Genomic DNA, 24,557 nt, shown 5'->3' on the forward strand with positions numbered 1-24,557 from the left:
CGATGAGTCAATCGCGAGTATCAGAGAGCCCAGCTGTTGTCATCATCGGTTGCTGCAATTTAGCAACCGCGTTGAAAGATACGCGTTAATTACATTATCTTATCTCTTTAGCGTAGAACTTGATATAGTAGAAAAGATCATAAATATTATTATGCTTTATAAAAAATAATAATATGGTTTTTATTTCACGATTCGCTGACATTCTTGTTGAATAATTGACAAGTTCATATTGTGAAAAAGGATATAAATAAATAGTAATTTTACTATTTATAATTTATTAGGTGTTGGAATTAATTCGTAGCGTTTTTTAATGAAAGAATGTTATTTATTTCACATGAGCATTAAAAAATACATTAATGAAAGAACTTCCCATCACTTGTAAAACGCTACGAATTAATTCCAACACCTAATATTATTTAAATGTTTCTTTCTCTTTTTATAATTAAATTATTAAATGGCATTAACACACATTTGACAATTTTTTTTTAATTGTTAATAACAATAGGAAAAATTACTCTTATTGCAAATTTTTTCTATCACTATTAAACATTATTAAAAATCTTAAGAAGGAATTGTCAAAAATTAATACTATTTAATAATATAATTATAAAGAGAGAAAGGAAAATTATAATTATTTATTATCCTTTTTTTATAAAAAAAAACGTTATTTCAACAAATCTCAATTTGCTGACAATTTTCAACAATCAGCGAAACGTGAGACAAAAATCTCTATAATTTAAATCATATTAGAGGAAAGTCGTCAAAATAGTGACATAAGTCTTTTAAAACGACATCCCCTTATTTTTCAGAAAAAAACTAATTATTGCACTTTATTAATACTAATAAAATCATGATCTGTTTAACTAATTAAAAAGTACAAATTCATAATTTATCTATTTGTGGTTTATTTCTATAATCATTTAAAAACGAGAATGCGAAAATAAAATTCTTACTTATTTTCTTTTTGCATTGTTCAAATAATAGTGACTATATTATTAATAATATTACATCGTTTTAAATGCTTGTAGTTTTCTAAATCAGTTGTATTTATATTGTATTCGTTTTTTAGTACGATTTTCATAATACGATTTTAAATATAAAATTGGGGTGCAGCGTAAACCACCACACTGTCTGTAAAACAGATTATGAGCTTAATCTTTATAATGTTACTTTAATGTCAAATAGTCCTATTGGAGCTAAAGGCAATCGTGCATATATGGAAAAACCCTTAAAAAACTATTACATATTTGCATCTTGTATAACAGTTATAAAGTAAATATGCATATAATTCAATAAAAATATTTTATAAAGAAGTGAAAAGATTTTGGAAAATCTTGTATATATTCACTTGTAGGTACTTTATACAGATAATTCCTGCAAAAGGAAAAGAATAGTAATATGTAGTATTACTGCCTACTGTATCAGTTTTGGAGTCTATTTTGTCAGATGCTCATTTTTGCTCATCTTACGAAAAAATTAATTATTAACCAAACACAGTATTACAAAAACTGATTATACTATTTGGTAGAAGACATTTTTTAGTTTGTACTTATATTTTTAAAATTTTATTTTTACTTTTGTTTAAGAAATATTGTCTAAAAACAAAGTGGTAAATACGTCGGTATCGGCAACTTTTTTCTACCTTCGTCAACCTATTCAATTTGCTGAAAATGACTCAAGTGTGAAATGTTTAATTGTTTTTATGTATTAATTTATTATTCTTTAAAATATAACTGTGTACACTGTTGATCGCGTTAAACTCTTATTAGACTTGTTTCATTTTAATTTTGCAATTTTATTTTCAAGAGACCTTACTTATTAATTTTGTATTTACTTATATTTTTTAAAAACAGGAATTTAGGTAACGCAAATCTGTTAACACAAAAAAACCAATATTAGTTCAATCAATAATCAGCTATGAAAAAATAATCAAAAGTTATACGAAATTTCAATTTTATTTTGCTTGGAAAAAGTCTTTGTAGACTGAAAGAGCGTTTAATATCTTTTGATACATGTCGATACATATTGTTGAATAAGCAAAGAAGCGCAATCGCTATGCACTACTTTTCTGATAAAGAACCGTTCCCCGTTTCGATAAGGAGGAACCGTTTCGTACGATGTATGCGATCGAGGGATCGTTTGATGTGAGTGCCGACTGTAACAACTCCTCACGTACAATCTAAGTCGGGTCAAACCGGACTGACAACCGTTCTGCCTGTGAACGGAAGACGCCCTGGCATAGCCAATGAATTCGTCTGCGACCGAATGGTAATGTTACTGCGTGCGGTCCTTATGTTGACGACAGAGTGAAGGAGAGAGAGAGAGAGAGAGAGAAGGGTGTAAGGGAGACACCGGGGAGAAAGGGCGAAATAGCGAAAGAGCGAAGGCAGAAGAAAGAAGAGGGAGAAGGAAGAAACTACGCGGTCTGCTACGCGTCGCGTCGCGGACGCGTGCGTGTGTAGTGCGCGTAACGCACGCGTACGACGCATCGTACGTGCGGTACCATAGCATACGACAGTTTGCAATTTATTGTCTGGACTTCAATTTGCCAAGTGAGTGGCCGTGGGCGCTACCGCCGCTTCCGACGGATATTCGGCGTCGAAAATTGCCAATTGTCTCAATGGAACTCGATTCGTATTGTGCACCAACGTTTACACCGCGCAGCAACAACGCGCGAACATGTACGCACGAATGTATTGTAACAACACGCGTGAGGTTCTTCGGTAAACCAACGATGCCACGAACCCCTCTTGACTTTCGCAGAAGCGTCAATCAATGGGAGTTTCTGCGATAAGTCGTTTCTACAGTCGGCGAATAGTCGTAAATTTATGCCGAGAATGATTGCATAATCGACACGGAAGAAAAGGATTTGATTTGGAGAAGTCTTTGAAAAATAAAACGATGATAATGTTGATAAAGGAGAGAAATAGACAACTTGTTAATACTAAAATAAGATACTCATGTTAACTCTCATAGAATTATAAATATCTTTAATGTAAATAATTTTAATCCTTTGTGGAGTTTTCTTGTGTAGTAAAGAAACTTAAAGAAAACTTTTCTAAAGGTTTGTGGGGTCATTGAATTTGATTCTGCTTCGGAATTTTAAAATTCAAATTTCAAAAATTAATCTAATTGTCCATGAAGTTCGATTTTAGGAAGTTCTTGATATCTGAATTTGAATGAAATGCAAATAAAAAACTCGATTTTCTAAATAATAGTAATTTTTAATGAAAGATCATCGAGGATGCGTTCCATTTTACGCTTACAGCACTTGTAAGCATATAATTTATCCTTGTTTAATACTTGACAGATAACAAGGATGAACTGACGTTTACAGCGTATAAGCATAAAAACGGAACATATCCCTATCAAAATTCATGTTTTTTTGAAAGTTAGTTTGGAAGTCAATATGGCGTTATATATTAACTATTTGTAGTACTGATGAGCTTAAAGTAACTCGAAATAGAAAAGAAAAGATTTAAATTAAAAATTCTCTAAAATCAAATTTTAATAATTAAATTATTTTTTCGAAATTATCTCTTCTATTCACTATTTTTTTATTTTTTACCTTAAATTCAAATAAAGCGTTTTCCAATTATCTCATAGGTTAAATTTTACAATAATTAAACGAACAATTTACAAAACAAAATAGAATGACTCCAATAAAGATTACCTGTCCGTAAAGGATTAATTTATCTAATAAATAATCATATATATTATTTAATATAATTTGCAGGAAAGTTTTACACTTTCCACACATTTTTTTGTAAATTTGCTATTACAAATGTTGCGTATAAATTTATGATCGTTGAGCCAAGAGGATCGGACAGGAAGATCTTCGGGTGTTCCCTATTCCGATTAACACGGCGGAGCTGCTAGTAGTAGAAAGTAACCGCTTGGTCACGAAATCGGACTGCCCATCTCTCGGGCGACGCGAAGGCAGTCGATTCTGCCGCAGTTGTTAATCCGCGCGATTCCATCGACTTATCCTCTCGCGAGATAGCGATTTACGTTTGGATCCCCCGTGTGCCGTCCATGTCGAAATTAGCTAGTCAGCACCCAGATTGATGAGGCGAGGACCGCCTCGCCGACGTCGAGGTCTTATGATACGCGGAGATCGGGCTCCGTCCAATTAAACGCGGACATACTCGTCGAGGTGATATTCTTCGAGGGATTTCATTTCTCGCGTCCTTGAGGGATGTTGTTATCGTCATCATGATCGTATTCCCTCGAAATTCTTCATTAGGAATGTAAAAAGTACATTATTTTCAGTATTTCGATGGACACAAATATTTACCAAAATGTATTTAGATGTATTTAGACCGAACGGTTTTTCTAAACTATCTACAAATTTAGTTATTACAAATCTGCAAATAATTTTTTGGCTTATTGACACAATTATGTAGAACACTCAAGTCGATTGCTTGAATGTTCACATTTTTTGCAGCATTGTTCATTGTGCTTTAATTTACATAATTATTTTGGTAGTTTGACACAATTATTTTCAAATCTGCATTTAGTTAAATAGGTAGATACTTCAACAAAATCGCTTTTTCCGTGTATCTGCAAATATTTAGAAATGTATCTGAATATAAAAATTGATGCTTACAAATATTAAAAAGAAGGATACTGAAGGTTAAAGATATTTCTATTAATAATTTCGACTACATATTTTCCGATCATGATTAATACATTTATTTCATGATACTTATAAAGTTTTAATAGTTAAAATAATTGTCCAAAATTTCTCATATTCCTTTCACCTGGTCTCACATCCTTGGTACCGCGTACTTGATTTTGTGGATAAGTCGATGATCGCGAACGGAATTCCGATTCGAACGATGGAAGTGCCGTGCGCGATGAAAGGAAAGAAGAAAAAGAAGGTAGAGAAAGAGAGAAAGAAAGAGAAGAAGAAGGAGGAGGTAGAGAGTAGACGGTGGGAAGGAAGTGCCGGGAAGGATGAAAGGCAACAGAAAGAAACGAGTACTACCGTCTGGTGGGTCTTTGTACCCATCGAGTCTCCATCTCTCCCTCTATCTCTCTTTCTCCGCTTTTTTCCTCTTTCTTCTTCTCCTCATCTCTCCGAAAGCAGCGTCAGTAGGACAGGAACCGTCGCTGGATTGTCTGGGACCGGGCTGGACCAGCTCTTCTTCTCTCTCTTCCTCTTCCTTTCTCTCTGTAGTACGGTTAATGTGATGATAATGTCTGCGCCAGCCAACGGGAGATGGTCGCGGGATTTGTCGATAGAATTCCCGAGTAATTCCGTTCACGGCGGGGCCGCTTGAAAAAAAAAAGGAACACAGAAGAGAAAGAGAGCGAGAATGCGAAAAAGAGAGAAAGACCTCGCAAGAAGATAATGACCGCATGCAAAATCGCGGTACGCGTCGACGGATTCCCGTGGAGCCGCCCCTTTTCTCGCCTCGATGCGATGCCCTTCCTTGTTCCCCGTGCGATCCTTTTTTCGTCCCCTGCGGCCCCGAACTCTCAAAACTTGGTAAATTCCGAGTTAATACCGCGACGAACCGATCACGTGGCTGATAAAGAACGCCGCTCTGAAAAGGTCATTATGAGGTACATCGGTGCCACCTCGACTTCTACGCGTTCTCCTAAACAGGAGCGGAGTCTGTTAAATGCAGGAGGACGATTCGACGAGCATAAAAGGCGCTTTCCATAAAAATCAGGGCTCCAGGCTGGAGCCGAAAGGCAATAACACGGCCAGCATACGAAATGGTAACAATTACTTTATTGGCTATCGGTGGAAAGACTAGCGATCTAAATTGTTGATCACCGTTCTTTGTAACTGGTAATGTACACGTATATGGTGTACTTAAAAGATACTCATGCCATACAACCAATTTTCGGAACGAAGAAGAGATTGTATTCCATTGAAATCTATAAAACCTGTTTAAATTGATCTATATAAATGATTACAGTCGATCACGCTTCTTTATATTTAAATAATCTTATTGAGTACATCAATCTTCTTTCTATAAATATTTCTTTAAATATTAATAGCTTACAGTATTTTAAATTTACATTAAATATGCAAATAGTATATCAAATTGCATAAATTCCAATCCTATATGCTATTTGATTAGTGTTTCATCAAAATTAAGAAATTCAAGAAATCTTGTCTTGGTTTTTTTTGAAATTTCTTGAATTTCCGTGAGTTTTTATTTTTAATACTGTATTATTTTAATATTTTATTATTTTATTTCTGATTTGAAAAGTTGAATAGTTTTTGAAAAATAGAAGTAAATATGTTAGGTTTTAACATTTTTGTATTTATTAGTATTTATAACAGGTTATATAATATAGAAATGTATATTCATACATTTTCACTAAATAGCAAAATAGCATATGAGTAGAGTATAAATCGATTAATGAAAGAGAGAGAGAGAGAGAGAGAGAGAGAGAGAGAGAGAGAGAGAGAGAGAGAGAAAGAATGAAGTCCCTCATCTAACCAAATTAAATTATACTTACCGATACGTCCTTGTTGTACCAGATATTAACCTTTACATTTATGTAAAGGAATATATATAAAATCAATATTGTGAGATTACTTGCAAAAGTATATTATGTATAAACATTTACGTATTTCTACTAATAGTATTAATTAAATCAAGAATGATTAAAATATATAGTAATTATAATAATTACATCTAATAATCTCAGGAATCTAATAATCTGAAATAATTACATTTGGCAGTAACCTCATAATATTAAAAATGATAATTTGAGAAATATTTTTAATCTTTATTAATAGATTTGTGCATAATAGACATTATAGGCACATTTTTAAAACATGAATTTAAACATAGTAAACTACGAGACGATTCGACATTCAATTTATACCTATGTTTTCTTATTATCTCTTACGCGACGTAGTCAACGAGCCAGTCAAGGGTCCTGCTTAAAAAATCAAGAAATTTCAAGAAATTTAAGATCCTTGAATTCAAGACAAGAAATACAATATCAAGAAATGATCAAGATAAGAAAAACGAAATTTCTTGAAAATTAAGACAAGACAAGAGATGCTCTTTAAGATAAGAAATCTTGTCTTGATGAAACACTACTTTTGCTTCCTATATTATAATAATTTTAAAATATATTTCTCATTTTTAACTTTCGCTAAGAACAATTGTCTTCATTATTGTTACACGATTTTCTTTTGATGCGATGATTACATCTAATTGTAAGTCGATGCAATAGAGATATCCATATAACACAGAAGTTTGCAGTGACATTATTGCAACGTTATTACATAATATTGTTGGAATATTGCAATGTCACTGTAATGTTACTGGAATGATCTGTATTGTATGAAAAGTAATAAAAAAATATACAACTGGCAAAACTGAAACAAATTAAACTCAATGAAGAACAATTGTAATCTATACCTGCTCTGTAAATAAAGAAATGTGGGTGCATCGAACGCGAAATGTTTTGATTTGCGTTTCCATGAATCGTGTAGCATGTGCATCCCAGAGATGAAAGACCGAAATGCGAGTCCTTGTGCCGGCGCATAACAGGTCGCTGTAGCGGGCGGTTCGCATCCTGTATGATATTTTTACGAGGTCCTTCCGAGAATCGGGATGCGGTGCGTGGGGCGAACAGCTGAGACCGAATGATAAGACGACAGTCGGTTGCTGGAATCGCTATCCCACTTATCGGCTTCTCCCAGTGAAACGCGTCCCTGACCTTCTCTGCGATTCGTGCATCCGCGCTGATTCCAGGAATTTCATGAAAAATAAAAAGATTAAATGTTGAGCGAAACTATATATATATATATATCTCAATGCAATAATACTGATATATCTGTTGTTCCTTCAATCTGTTATTCCTCTCTCCATCAAAGAAGATAGTATTTAATTAATATATGATTAAATTAAGACAAAGATTTTTTTAAATTAAGATTTTAGAAACAGGACCGTTTATATGAATAAATCAAACTATAATCAATCAATAGAGACAGCCAATCGCGATCAAAGTTAGATATTTTAAATATTACATTATTATGCATTTATTAAATAATTTTATTACATGACTGCGCGCGGATTATTTTTGGACTTTTAACGCAATCAATCTGAAACACTAATAATCCTCTCTAAATTAAATTAAATTAAAAAAATCTATAAAGAATTTATTGCTTCATAATTTTCCAGAGCAAGTGTCTTAGCTATTTCGTTAAGTCATTACAATTACATATTACAATTACATTACATTACATTATTAACCATCTCTTCATTAATATTACAACATAGCAAAAAATCTTTTGTGATTAGTTTGTTTGACGAAAATACTTTGATGTTTATTTACGTTCGCACACTGAGAAACCCATTTAGTTTGAATCAATTAATTTCTTAAACAAAGTTTGGGTTCAACTAAATTATTTTATTATTTTATTTTAATATTATCAATCAAGGATTTGTTTACTCATATCCAAACAAGAAATTAATTCAACTAAATAGGTTTCTCAGTGCATATGTATCTATAATATGTACAGTCAATTTTACAAGAGCCTATATATTGATATATCATATTTGCAACAAGTTTTAAAAATATATTATTATTTTTTAAAGTACATTCAGTAGTCTTTTGTCATTGCCTAAGATGTCATTCGATCTTTATTGTTATTCATTATAACCTAACAACTAGTTGCACTGCCTGAAAATGGTATTATGATCTTGGACTGACCAACAGTCTCCTGATACGAATCCAATAAAAAAAATTTGAGCATTTATGAAGAGAAGGCTTCAGAGAAACATAATCTGTGAAGTATTAAGAACATAATCTATGAAGTATTAAGATATAATCTGTGAAGTAGTAGTTAAATTATCAAGGCAATTTTTGACAAATATAAGATCGCTTTCCCTCTGCTACTTAAGAAAACTAGTCGAAAGTATACCCAGAAGTCAGCTAATCAAGTAATCATTAATGAAAAACGAAGATTAGACGACAAATTAGATAATGACAAAATAAACTATTGAATGTATTTTAAAATGCATATTTTTACTATTTTAAAGTATATCGTCTATAATAATTTGGAAAAAAATTGATTGAATCGATTAAAAGAGAACCCTGTATGTATTTTTAAATTCCATAAATTTTTTTGCAAATATTATATTATATATGCTTTTGTGGGATAAACATTGCAAATCCAAATAAGTGTAAAAAATGACTTTAATGTATGTATGTCATTTAGTTTTCCATGTAATGACACTATATTATATGTTTAAACGCCTAAATTTATATTTGTATGCGGAAAGAGAGAGAGACAGAGAGAGAGAGAGAGAGAGAGAGAGAGAGAGAGAGAGAGAGAGAGAGAGAGAGAGAGAGAGAGAGAGAGTAAGGTATATTATTTTCAATTTTTTACACTAAAAACTAATCACACATATATTGAAGTTACTTTTTTAGTCTTTTCACACATTTGAATTTGCAATATGTTTTTGGGATTAAACAACACATGATAAACTTTCGTCAATTTTTCGAAAATATTAAATAAGTAAGGATTAGAAAAATTAATTTTTTTACATTTTTTGTGTTAAATTCTTTTTTATCTTGTCTTCGGTTGCTTATCGCCAGCGGTTATGCATGTCTCTATTCTTATAGAAGCCGAAAAATGCACACGCGCAAATTCCTTGTGTTATATGCGCAACGACTGTGTGGCACTCGCGTTACTTGCTTGTACGATATTTCGTCGCGGCGGTAATGCTTTCTCGAAAATGCTCCGTAATTATGCCATTCGTGTCGATATGCTGCGTGACTTGAGGTTAGCCGGTAGCACCACAAAATGCTCTTCATTATACGCGGCTACTCTTTGGAATATTCCGTTATCACGAACATTGAGACCGCACATTCGGATTTCGCGCGCGCACGCATGTACGTTACGCTTATACAAACGAAAATAAAGAAAAATTTATTATGCACGAGCTCAAAAAAGATTTAGTCTTATCTCATATACATAGATTATGGTCCTCGAAAATCTTAAAAAAGAACAAAAATATAATAACATTACTCGTTTACAGTATACAATAAAATTTTGTGATTTACCTATCAGTAATTAATTATAAAATAATAATATAGAACAAAATAAATCCAATTATCTATAATATTCGATTACTACTCCTCCTCCCCTCTCGGATTCTCAGTTAATTTGTCGTCCCTTATAAACAAAATCCTGGCTACGCTCATACATTAAAAAAATACGATTTTTTTGCGATTTCTTTTTGTGGAAGAATATTAAGAATATGTACAGCGTTATTTTACAATTTATAATATACATAAATAATATTTATAATATATATAATATGTATGTTGTATATAAATATAGAAGTTATTGTATAATTATAAAATAATAATTGTTTCGATTCCGTTACCTTTGGGTACTTTTTATTTAACTCCAAGTTAATTCTTTCTTAACAAAAATCAGATAATTATATGTAAGAAAATTAATTTTGATATACGCTTTGTTCTTTAAAACATAGCTTTAAAATTTTGTTTCAAAACTTTTGTTTAATACATTTAAATTAAAATGTTATTGAATAGAAAATTATCTAAAATAACTTGACAAATAATGTTGTTCGTATTTCTATTTAATATATTCAGATATATTTAATATATTTAATATATTCAGATTCAGAAAACATGTATTTTTTATGAGAAACAGAAAATTTGCATTGCTAAATCTGTATTTGCAACAAATGCGATAAAATAGCGAAAAATTTATAAAATTTGCATTACTTTAAGATACGTCTCTTATATTTATAATATAACGACTTATTTATTTCCGAGATATAAAAAAATCAGAGATATAATATTCTCACACATTTGAGATATCAAATTACCTACACCCATTCGATTTCTTGTTTTTATTAAACCGTCGGGCATAGGTTACGGATAAAAAAACGGCAGAGTAACACCGTCGCGACCATGATATATAACCGTTTTAACACCTAGTTTCGTCGATCGAAAAGACGCCTTCGGCCGTGACTTCGGGCTCCGGTAATTACGGTAATTTAATTAGAAGTCATCTGGCGAGACGTCAACCACGCGTATAGCTCGTGCGCCTTATGCCATCTTGTTAGATAGCCTACTTTCTGTCCATATTTGAATTCAGAAAACGAACACAGTCGGGGTCGCCTTATGTTCAAGGCGGTTATCATCGTACGGCCTGTCACTCGGTAGATGATGGCTCGATATAAATTAACTATTTTCTCAGGTATCTTTACAGAAAATTTAAATATTAAAGGTCGGTTGTTCCATTTTCGAATAAACTATGTAGCGATTTATCTATGAAACGAAAAAGGGAAAGAGAAAGAGAGAAAGTAAAAACTTTCTCTACTCTCTCTCTCTTTTCAGTTTTTGCAAATTTAAATAACTTTATTTAATGCTTCTAGCTTTTAATATTAAGCGAAATGTTTTTGCCGAAATATATATTTTAACTAGAAAAGAAGTCTGATTGAATTAATTGTAATTCTGGTTGAAAATGGATAAATCAGAATTTTCTAGTTTTTATTATAATTCTAATTGAGACAATCAGAATTCTAATTGATACAATCAAACCTTTCTGGTTCGTCTATTTTCAACTAAAGAAATTTTTCTCAGTACTAATATATTTATTTATTTCTAATCATGCTACATACTTTTGTAGCTGAACATGAGAGAGAATAACATTATTTTTGCTGAAAGTAAAATTCTCTCTGTTACTTTCCGATAAGAATTCAAGTCTCTTGAATTACATACGTATAAATTTGTGTTCGGAATTACTATACTTAAATTACTTTTGACATTTTCTGAAGACTCCATTCGCACGTTCCTTCAGGAACGCTCGATACCTTCTTATCGAGGAAAACAAGAAAAGGAGAGAATGAAAGAGAGAAAATGGCGGTGTTCGCGCGAGGGGGATGCAGAAGTGCGCGTGTCAGGCACACCTGCGTATTAAAGTAGAGGGGGGGGGGATTAACACGGGGGTACTTCGGGACACCTGGCTACCTATCGTTTATAACGTAATAGTATTTTATAACGTAAGAAGCGTATGCTCAGAAGGAGGAGAGGGAGAAAACGGAGGAAAACGAGCGAGCACAGAAAAGAAGGCATTGGGGTGGCCGTGCGCGGTTAAACGCGGTTGAACGCGAGGGGTGGATAGGAGGACGACGCAGTTGACGTCTCGAATCGATAAAATCGGTTCTAACATGGGCTAACGAACGTTCTCCACTAAAGTGCCCTCGCGACACCTGGTTCCAGTCTCGACGCCACGGGGAGGCTTGATTTCCGACATCGGAAGTGACTTACGCAATAAGATCTCTCGTGTGTTTGAAGACTCGAGACCGAGGACAAAGACCGAACTCTAAAAAAATATATATATATATTGTATATATTTATATTTAAATCTTAGTTTAAGCGATTTTTCGAAAATAATAGTTGAAATGAAATATACAAACACTTGTACTTACTGTTTGATTTTAACGTATATTTAATAATTAAAATCTTGGATTATTGTGAAATGTTTACAATACTTTAAATTAAAATTTAATCGCTAAGGCTTAATCGATTCTACCAATATAAGATTAATTTAATCTTAGTTCATTTACTCTTTATCTTTTCTAATTCTAAGAATTAGAAAAGGATAATTCTATGGAAAAAATATAAACATTAAGTTAAACCAAAATTAAAGTTAATCTTATATTTGTAAACCTGCAATTTAACTTTAATCTCGGTTCAATTAACTCTTCATCTTTTGCTAGTTTTAAGAATAAAAAAAAAAGATAAAGAGTAAAACTTGAGAGTTGAACTGAGACTAAGTTAATCTACATTGGTAGAAACCTAAGACAATTTAATTTTTTAAATTTAATCTTTCGATAACATTCTTAATGACATGGTCTTAATGACGAGGTTTTTTTTTACGTTGCTATCCTATAACTTTTGCATTAATAAAGATACATATATCTGCTTATTATCCTTATTATATCCTTCGATGTCCAGGATTTCTATTGAAAAAGAAATTTGTTACAATATACAATATATATATAAAAAATTTTTCATGTATGAGTATATAAAAATATGTAGAAACATATATAAACACGCATAAATATTCATGTATAAACATGTATAATTATATATGAAATATAATTATATATGAAATATGTCCATACATGTCCATACATTCTTTATTCTTTTGTAAAATTACTTTTTAGTGTAATAGAAATAATAATAGTAATGTGAAAACATTATAAATAATATGAAAACATTAAAAAGGTAATTTTCGCATTATTTGTTTTAGAAAAAAATCAATTTTGAAGAAATGTAAAAACTTTATTTATGTATAATTATATATAAAATTATGCCTAATTATGTATGAGCCATTTTTTTTACTTTTTTCCAAACTTCTTTTTTTCTAATACGAAAATTATTTCTTTAATTATTTTTTACGTTATTACACTAAAAAGTATTTTACAAAAGAAAGAGAAAGATGTATGAACATGTACATATTTCAAATATAATTATACATGTTATGAATATTTATGCATGTTTATGTTTGTTTATATATATTCATTTATTTACATATATTCATGTATGAACAATTTTTTATAAGGATGTTCATTTTTATGTGATATTTTTTACAATGTTGCAAGTATGCGATAAAACGGACAGACTGACAGAGTTAGTAACATTCTGTTTATAGAAAAATTTCTTATAAATTTGTTTTAAAAAGAATGAAAAGACTGCGATTTCTAAGACAATCTATGCAAACCGATCACGTACAATATGTTGGCTGTCTTCTATTGAGGAGCACGACTTGATAAATTTCTCGATCGAGAGTCACTCGTACAATATTACGGACCAGCGGCGACGCCGCGACAAAAGCGTTGGAACAACAAAAGTCCGCGTAGCCCGTGCCCGCGAAATACAATAGCCAGTGGCAGCTGCCGATTTTATTCGACATCGCCTTCTTGGGGTAAAATTGAAAGCTAAGGAAGTCGCGTTCGTGGTTTGAAAGCAAATGTGCGTCGCGAAAATTGACGACTGTCGCGAGTCACAAATTTGTTCGCAATTGGTATTCGATCATTTTGTCAAAGACAATTTACAATGAGCCTTAGAGAAATCTAATACTGGCCAATTTATTACTAGAAGACAGTAATTAATTACTTATTTGGAGTACTAAAAGTACTGAATAATAGTACTTTTAATATTTAAAATAAATAATTAATTATTGTCTTCCAATATTAATTCAGTATTAGATTTCTGTAAAATTGTATCTAATACGATTAAGTCGACTAGTCGATTCTAATTTAAATAAGTGTAAAATGAGATATAAATTGCACAAAGTATGTTTTTCACAAACTTAGGATGCCTATTCAATAACCAGTGATCTTAGATTGTGAAATTTCTAACACATATATAGTTAAGCTGGAAACATAAATTTGAAGCATTTTTTGGTTTATAAAACTATAATGAATTATAATGAATAATATTATCTTATAATTCTTATCCTAAATCGTTTTACGATAATTATAAGCTTTTTTAATTATCTAAATGTAACAAAAATGAATGAATAAATGATTCATTTAATAACTAATACATTTTTTTATACATTATCATTATAATAAAATTAATTTAAGAATATCTGAAATGTATCTGAAGATATTTTTAAAGAATCTGATATTTATATACACTTTAATATGTGCATCTATATCTATATTTAGATAAATTTTCGTACATGTAACTGTATATAAATAAATTTTAAGTATCTTATCTAACACTGGGCATAATTAAATATTGAAATATGGTTATGACATTCTTAATTGATACATTCTGAGAATAATAAAATCTCTCTCTCGAAATAGTGGAGAATTAATCCTTCTATGGTAATTTCTCCAACTCGATGCTATTTTATTCATTTTTTATCTAATCAATTATCAATGTGATAAAAAAAATGGGATAAAAAAAATAAATCATATACATCATGAAACTTTTTGCTTTGTTAAACAATGCATGGACACTGTAAAATAGACGAATCCGAGAGTCATATCTGTCTCTTTTTATCAAAGAAGGGTCAATCTAGAGATACAGTTTCAAAATCTATCATTATTATAAAAAAAACTTATAAACGACTAAGCTGTAATTAACTGAAAAAATATATATCGGAAATTCTATACATATTGTTTCGTAATAAAAATTCTTGAGATTTGGAAATGCGTTGCGTGTGGACCTTAAGGATCGTCTCTCCGCTTTGCGATTAATCGTCTAATTTGTACGACGATCTGTATTTGCCGTATGGCATATTGCGCGTTGCAACAGGAAGAAGAAGGGCGGCTCCACCGGGATACGTTACGTGTTCCAACTCAACCCCCCCGGTTGCTGAAAAAATAATTTCAAACAAGCAGAAACCGACGGCGGTAGCGACAGGCCGAAAGACGTTACATATCGCACAAGGGTGATCCCTTAGCATGACAATAAGACATCTGCTTGGCACGAGCTCGTCGCGAAGGGTGCAAGCAAGTGGTGGCAGCCAGTCTGGCTAGCCATCCTTAACGAAATCGGAACCCCGCGCTTCCCTTTGCCTCGGGATAATCTTCGGCGACGTTATTGCGCCGGTAAGGGGAAGAAAGCACGAGAGAGGGTCCTTCGACGCGATGCCTCTCCTTTTCTCGCTGTTAACATCTGGCAGATTCTGAGTTCATCCATCTTAAACGCTGTAACGACGTGACGTATTGATCGGACTGCCGGACTACACGCATGCATGAGAATTGCGTGCACTGCTTGCGACTTACTTGCGGTTTTTAATATGCGCAGCGAATTATCCGCGACACGTGGATGCTGAAGATAGCTCAATTGCAAAATTTCATTATTTTTCATCACTATTGTTTTTAATTATTATTTCTACAATGATATAATCATTTTTTAAATAATCTTTATAACAATTCAAATTAGTATATCTATTACAATATTAATTATTTTTTTATCAAAAAGTTATATTTGTAGAATATATTTTTTTACATTAAGTTTTCTTTAATTTACCGATCATTTTCGAAGAAAATATATTTTTACAATAAAGATAAATATGAAATAACACATATTTATGTTTTTTATCTTCTATTAGTATGTCCGATGATTATATGTTATATTCAATATTCGAATAAATGGAAAATAGAAATATGAGTATGAATACACTTTTTTGGTATTTGTCAAGAAACAAATAAAGACGTTTCTATTTAATTTACATGAATATTTTTATGAATATGATTACGAATATTTTCATTTTCGCATTCAGTTCTACTCTACATTATTTGTACATAGCTTTATAAGCTTAGAATAAATCTGTAAAAACATCGAAATTCCAGAGGAATAGTGATGCCAGACGGCAGACACTATTAAGCACACTTACCTCTCGTTTTACATGCTGTAACATGTCCAAACGTGCCTGCTATCCGATATTACTGCAGAAAATTTGCAATATATTATTTTTCGTATATTTATTCAAACCTGCAATTTTAAATAAATATACGATTACACTTTTTTAACGTAAAAATTTTGAATAAGTATAATTTGTAATTCAATTATAAATTTTTGTATTTATTAGGTACATTATCCTTTACTCTTGTAATAATTTTTTATTTTAATATTTATTATTTAACATTTTATTTAATATTAATATCGAGAAAACAAAATATTTTCCTTCCTATAATATAATATTAGAATTGATTGAGAAAATAATTAAGGATGACGCGTTTCCTCTTCAAGCGCAAACTGAGCCTCGCGATTTATCCAACGGTAGTTGATAAAAGCCGCATCGGTAATAAAAAAAAATCGTGGCGATACATCACGCGCGGTGTTCGAGGCTGTCGTCGAAAATGCTTGAGAAAGCGGCGGGAATGAGACGGCGTTTTTTTTCACTAACAGACGCGGGGGATGATGATCAAATGATGCGGTTTATCTCCACCGCCGCGAAAAAAGGAAACAGGAGAAGAAGCGGCATGTAAAGTAGCGAGGCAATTCGTCTCCGGGATAATAACGTTTCGTTGCGTTCGCGATGCCGCGGAGCACACGCACAATTAATCAAATCCGCGCCATATGGCCGCCCCGCGGCAAAGCGGATTCGGATTTTTCAGTTTGTCGAAGAAACATCTCGAGAGCTTCTTCATTGGCCGAAGGCCGATCCTCAATGGTCTCGCGGAGATATTCGTCGGGTCTCCTCCCTCACTCGTTCGTCACGAGAATGAAACGCGAATGCGATCTCGGCTGCCGAGAGATGCTCAGTGATGTAAATTATGGCTCGCAAAAGAGAAACAAGTGTTGCGAAATTGAAGACGTAATGCTTACACGATATTGTCAGAAATTTGCCGTAAATCTCGACTTTGTTCGATCATGTTACGCCTTCTTCTCGTTTGAGATCTTCCGAGATGCGACAATCGAATAGAGTTATCAATGCTTACATATTTGCGATTTTAAACTGTAGGTATATTCTATTTATATTACAATTTTGTATTGTTAGTAATTAAAGCTTAATTCAAAATAACAACAACAACATCACATCGTGAAAGCATGCAAAGTATATGATTTTTTTTTAAATTTAAATATCAAGGACAATAATTTTTTTGGTCAACGTATTTATATATTAGGTGTTGGAATTAATTCGTAGCGTTTTTTAATGAAAGAATGTTATTTATTTCACATGAGCATTAAAAAATACATTAATGAAAGTACTTCCCATCACTTGTAAAACGCTACGAATTAATTCCAACACCTAATAGAATTTAATTTAGTTAGCCTGTTAATAAATATGCATAGCAAGTATAGCTGCATATTTTGGCTAGATTTATTTTTGTCTTTTATACATGTTTTTATTTTAAATGAGTTTTTAAATGTTTCTGTTACATAAAGAGAGGAAGAAAGAAAGAAATATAAAGTAAATAAGTAGAAAAAAATTCTTTGAACTTATAACAGAGAAAAATAGAAAATTTAAGGAAAAAGCGTTAAGTACAGATTGCACTGCTTAAGAGTGAATTAGAGGATGACATTGATAAACACCAAAAATGAATTCCACAATCTCGGTTTACCTGATGATTATCAATTAAAAAGAATTTTAGGAAATACAATCAAATGCCAACTTTTCGATTTTAATGCGCTTTTTTAATGTTACATTATACAAAAATAAAAGACATATTTTGTTATAAGTGCTCAATCGCATTTTAAAAAGGTGAAATTCTTTCTTGAAAAAAATCAATTTTTTAAATGTAAGTATCATCTAAGCTAAACCGTCAAAGATATAAAAAAATGTTTTAAATAAAACACTGGATTGTTTTCAAAAATACTTTATAATATTAATTTTATAATATTAATAAGAAAATTTTTTTAATAAAAAAAGTTTTTAAATTTTTTAATCGTTATTGCGAAATATTTTTGAAACCATTCAACTTTCAATGAAAACATTTTTTTATATCTTTGACAATTTTAACTTGTTAAACAATATTCATTCAGAAAAAGAGAAATCGATTTTCTCAAGGAAGGATTTCATTTTTTTAAGCATTCAATTGCGATGAGTGCTTATAAAAAAAACATGTCTCTTATTTTCTTATTTTAACATATTCAAAGTTTATCAAAATCGGAGGAAGACTTGATTATGCTTGCATGTTATTCAAATCGATATTAAAGTTTATATTGTTACAATTTTTATTGTGAGCATAATTAAAAGGAATTGTTTAAAAGGTTTTAAAAAAGCATTGACTTGTACGCACATTTGGGAGGACTCCGTTTGCCTAAAAATCGATTGCCTACAGCATCGTTTGCCTATATTACTTTTTCCGATAGTTCGTTTGCGCATAAAAATTATTGCCTACAGCTCGATTGTTTACAAGTATTTTTCCGCATAAATATAAAATTAAGGTAAAATTAAGTTAAGTAAGAAAATAATTTATATTTTTAAAGCAGAGAATTTGTATTTTTAAAGAGAATAGTACATATCAAATTATCGGCAAAAGTAATGTAGGCAATCGATTTTTGCAAAAAAGTTATCTCTGCATGTTCTTGTTTTAGGTTAAAATAAATAGCTTCGAGATTATAGTTCTTTTTTTTACTTTTTCGCACATCAGCTATTTTACCATTTAGTTATTGTCGATAACTTGATCACCTATCGTAACTTATACATTGGTTACCTACCAGGTTTTAATTCATTTGCGAGCTATATATATATATATATATATACAGTATTATATCACATATCTTTCTTTGTATCGTATTTTATTAATTTTTATCCCGTGTGACAACGTTCTGTGTGAACATATAATTGAAACGCAAATAAAATATACAGAAATAAACTTTGTTGGCGACCATTACATGGCATTTTATCAAACTCTTGAAAACTTCTTGACCTTATCCATAACCGAACTACATTCAGCCAGCCATTCATATTTAAAGCTAAATTTTCAAGGCGGTTACGGAGGAGACTCTCGAGCAGAGAAGGGTATTAAAATATGGCGCTTTGGAGAGACGGACATTGAGGCAAGTGCCGCGTCAAATTCTTTCCAAGAAACAGGATATGCCCGAAACAGAAGGAGCGGCATAGCTTCGACAAAGCAGTTTGACTTCGTTGAGGAACGAATTGCTAGCGGAGATTCTTTTTGGCCTTGAAATTGGAATTTCTTGAATAATTCAAACTCTCTAGCATAAACTCGATTTAGTAAGTCGAATCAAGATAATTTTTATACACGTTACAATTATGTATACGAAATACCGACGAAATACGATATAAATCAATTAACGTGGTTTAAATTAAACGTCATTCACTTATTCAGGACACAATTTTTAATTTTTAATAAGCCATGTCGCATTTCTTGTAGTATATTTTACATCAAGATTACGTTTGTTACAATTTTGAATAATGTACTTAATTAGGTAACAAATATAATGCCACGATAATTAATAACTTAATTGTGTCAATTAAAATCCGCGTATGTTGCACATAATGTCAGTAGTTTATTTCTTGTAGTTTAAGAATAATTTTTGATATTCATAGCTAGTATTTACTATATTGAAGTTTACAGTCAATGTTCAACGATAAAAAAAATAATGCCATAAAAATATGGATATTTCGAGCTATCTTCTACACTTTATACAAAAATTCTGTTTTTATTTTCTATAGCATCTTATTTCTCACATTAAATTACATATGTCGAACTGTTTACTGTAAGGTAGAATTAAGACATTACTAATTATTTATAACCAGAATAATAAGCACAAGCAATTTTGCAACAATTTTGCAATAATGAAGTTACTCATATTGAAATTTTCTTCGAAACTATTTCTACAGATTTTAAATTAATGTAATATTAATTCTTACGTAATATTAATAACCTTTAAACTTTATAATGTGTTGGATTTTTCTTGTTAATCTGACAAGTTGTCAAACTGTATTCATTATTGCTAATTATATGTCAGACTAGACTAGTATTTTTAATTGATTTCTATAATATTATTTTTATAAATATTTTCTTATATGTAACTTTATATTCACGGTTGACTCTTACATTATTATGATATTTAATGTATTTGCACTCATATGCAATTTAAAAATGAAAAAGTTTTTATCGGCATATATAAATTATTTAAGTATTATATGGACATTATATAATATATTTATATAAAATGAAAATAATAATTATACTGTATTTACGAAATCATTTATTAACTCTAGAGATAATTGAAATAAAAATTGGTATGTTAATTTTTAATATATAACATTAAACGTTTTACAATAAATTTTTTGGAAATCTTTTCCTTTATCTTTATGTGCTTATTATATGTTTGCATCGACATACACGCACACACACATACACACACACACACACACACACACACACACACACACACACACACACACACGTATTGAAAGAGGGAAAGTACAACAAAATACAAAGACGACAATGTCATAAGAAATTATTTCTCTATTTATTTCAATCCATATCTTCAAACGTACTGCATTGTAGAAAAATGTATAATGTGTTGGGTCTGACTATATATATATATATACATTTATAACCTTTCGTGTTTTCTTTCGTTCTTATAAAATCTTTAGGATATATTTTTCTAATTAGTACTCGTTATAAGCAATGACAATATTAAAATCAAGATACACAGACCTATCATCTAGAATTTACGATATTCTTTAAATTTCTGCGATGCATTAACCTCAGGTATGTATTTAAAACATTGTTATATGCGTATGCCATTTAAAACTTATTCTCTAAATCTGAATCAGTGAATAGTCACTAATTAGTGGCATACTTGATACTGGATAATTAATGAATTTTAACTAAAAAAGGAAGAATGTTTGAGCATTATATAATTAAAATACTGATATCTGCACATTAATTTTTCTATTTTTTAATATCATATTCACTGAATACACAGATTAAAATAAGGTTAGTTAGATCACATAATAAAGATTAGATAGGGATCTCACATTTTATTCATTAACTACCAGTGGCATTGATATCAGTGCCAAGTCATTATTCTCTCTGATGAAATATACTGATTCAGATTTAGAGAGTAAATCTTTCTTGAAAAATACTGTTCTAAATTATGGTTTTAACAGTGAAATTGACTGGAGCGATTTCGCGCATATAAGACTGTCAATTAGATTATGAATTAGAAATAATCAATAATGATCGTTATAAAACTCACATGTATTTTATGTCTCTTGAAACGTAGAAGTTGGATTCATACGGATTATTAAAGGAAAGGTATTTGACGAATATAAAAAGACAAGGGATTGAATCATCTTAGAAGATTGACCAGCAGTAAAAAATTGAAGGGTCATAACTATTTACAAGGTTTATAGATGTATGATCAGTATAATCTACTAAAAATGGATTTCTCTACATTAAATAGTGAAAGTAATGAAAACAGAAGATGTCCATTACGCATATTAGTATCAATATTGAAAAATTATTTTGAACAATCATTGCCTGTTTTGCTTGAGATACAGTTTTTAAACGAATTCTCCCTGAATGAAATTGTTCCTTTATCATTTCTTCAACCAAGAATGTTTATCGAAAGAATGATGAAGATTCATGCAGAATGCACGACAATTATTTTAAACAACCCTCTTTCCCTAAGCAAGTTTGTTTATAAGTACAATTTTAACGAAAGAGATGAGGAATTTATTTTTTCTAATAATATGCCATTTTATATTGATGTCATAACTATATGCTTTTTGCATATTGTGCTAACAACTGAAGTTGAATATGCCTCGCCTGCAGTGAATGATTTAATGGTACTTATGAGAACAAAATATTATATACCTTTTTCAAGTATCTTTAACGCATTATTAACTGATAAAACTAAAATATTAATGTCTTATCCAAGTGTATTTATAAATCTGCTGAATTATTTCAATAGTAAAATGGATTTTCCTACTCCTAAAATATCATACAGAAATATTTTACGTCAATGGAATCTCACTAATATCTTTTGTATACCGTGGTTAGCTTTAATTATCCCCGTAATTGAGTCCGAGTATAAAAACCCACTTGCATTGCTTCTTGCCATGACTGTTTTGTTAGATATCTCTAACAAACCTTCTTACGTATTGTATCAACGAATTGTTACGTTATACAATTCTGAAATATTCCCTAGGAATCTTCAACTAATAATATGTCTAAATTGGGGTATCATATATAAGCAAGAAAATATATATAGATTTGCTCCATATTTTACTTCACTTCGTGAAGAAGCTATAAAGTTAATATCGTCTGTTAAAGTAAATGATATAAGCGTAAAATATACGCTTAGTCAAATATAAACGTGTTCAATTATTCTCTATTGCTGAAAAAAATTAATAACATCCCGAGAAAGAATGTTTCATATATAATATAATTATATGTAATAATATATAATTATATATAATTATATAAAAAATTGACATATTTTATATATGGTATCTATTTTTTCCCGAGACAACGTAAAAAATTAATAATCACTTTGCTTGATTACTCTCTAAATTTAAATCAATGGATAGTCACTAATTACCAAGTAGTATACTTAGTACTAGATAATTAGTGAAGTTTAATTAAAAAAGGAAAAATGTTTGAGTATAAGAATATAATTAAAATACTAATATTTGCATGTTAATTTCAATCTTCTAATACTACATTCACTGAATTTATGCACTGAAACAAGATTAGTTAAATCACATAAACATTAGATAGGTTAGGGATCTCACATTTCATTCACTGATTATCAGTGGCATATTTGACACTGATATCAGTGATTATTCTAATTCAGATTTAGAGAGTAATTAACAAAGTACTTAAAGGGTAATAATTCGTTTCAATAATGTAATTTTGTAATTATTATTATATAAATAAGTTAATTAATTGTACAATAATAATTTCAATAATGCAATTTTGTAATTATTATCATATAAATTATAAATAAGTTAATTAATTCTACAATAATAATTAGGAAATGGTGATATTGTCTAATAAATTTCAATCTGTTTCTAAATTATTTAGAAGTAGATTTCTTCGACGTACGCAGAAGGTGTCTTGGATAATAAAAAGCACAATACATATACCATTATTATAGATTTTAAATTAATATAAGACAGACAATATCATTATTATAGATTTTAAATTAATATAACATTTCCCTAAAAGGATTGTTTCTTTTAATTTTATTACGTATCAGACCTTTGTTTTTTAGGAAACAATTTTTTAATGTTATAAATAGTTAGAAATCCAAAAAACAATTGCGTTATAAATATTATTTTTCTAGGTTTTAAATATAAAACAAAATCTCCACTTTTTGACTTTCCACTTTTATGCATAAAATGATAAAATAAAGCGATTTATAAAACACATATTAATATAAGAAAGTACACATAAAATGAAATTTTTTTCTTAATTACAATTGTATTTTGCTTCAAATTAATCTCTTAATTCTTTAAAGGGAAGTAATTTATTACAAGAAAATGTATATGGTGTCCATTAAAAAAATAATATTAACATAGAAAACATACACACATATATACTTTGACTATCTTGTTAAATAAAGTTTTAAATAATATTTTTGACTTTAAAAATTTTCTAGATGAAAGCAGAAAATGTATAAATGATTTGTTGCATGCATAATACTTCTCTTCTAAAGTTGAGAATCTTTTGAAGCTGAAATATTTTTTTATGATACTACTCACAACAAGAAATGATTTATTAAATTGATTATGAGTTAACGCATCAAAATGATCATATCAATGTCGATTTAATCTAATTGATTTGATTTAAATCTAAATAATAATCATATTTCGCTGGATAATTATTACAGATTTATTTAAATGTAATTTTTAAAACCATATATGTTTTTACATCATAAGTATTTTGCACAAGTTATTTTATGATTTAATCTAACTTAAAGATGCAAAAGAAAATTGAAAGACATTTTTTTGATGACAGTATCATTACAGAAATATTTAATGCAAAATTCTTTTTATAATTTTATTAACTACTACTAGTAATGTAATATCCTTTGTGAAAAATGGAATTTTTGAAATAAGTAAACAA

The 24,557-nt window shown here is 30.2% G+C and overlaps 2 long non-coding RNA genes across 3 annotated transcripts in view; one reads left to right on the forward strand and one right to left on the reverse strand.

Moving 5' to 3' along the window:
* The window catches only part of LOC147908175 (uncharacterized), a 67,000-nt gene that overhangs the window by 29,872 nt on the left and 12,571 nt on the right, over positions 1 to 24,557 (forward strand). The gene's annotated exons all lie outside the window — the stretch shown is intronic.
* The window catches only part of LOC147908177 (uncharacterized), a 95,182-nt gene continuing 72,577 nt past the window's right edge, over positions 1,953 to 24,557 (reverse strand). The window contains exon 2 of the long non-coding RNA XR_015546614.1: positions 1,953 to 7,726. This is a non-coding gene — a long non-coding RNA (uncharacterized LOC147908177). The remainder of the gene's footprint in view (positions 7,727 to 24,557) is intronic.

Source organism: Acromyrmex echinatior, chromosome 11, assembly GCF_024713525.1.
Source record: "Acromyrmex echinatior isolate Ae372 chromosome 11, ASM2471352v2, whole genome shotgun sequence".
Lineage (NCBI taxonomy): Eukaryota > Metazoa > Arthropoda > Insecta > Hymenoptera > Formicidae > Acromyrmex > Acromyrmex echinatior.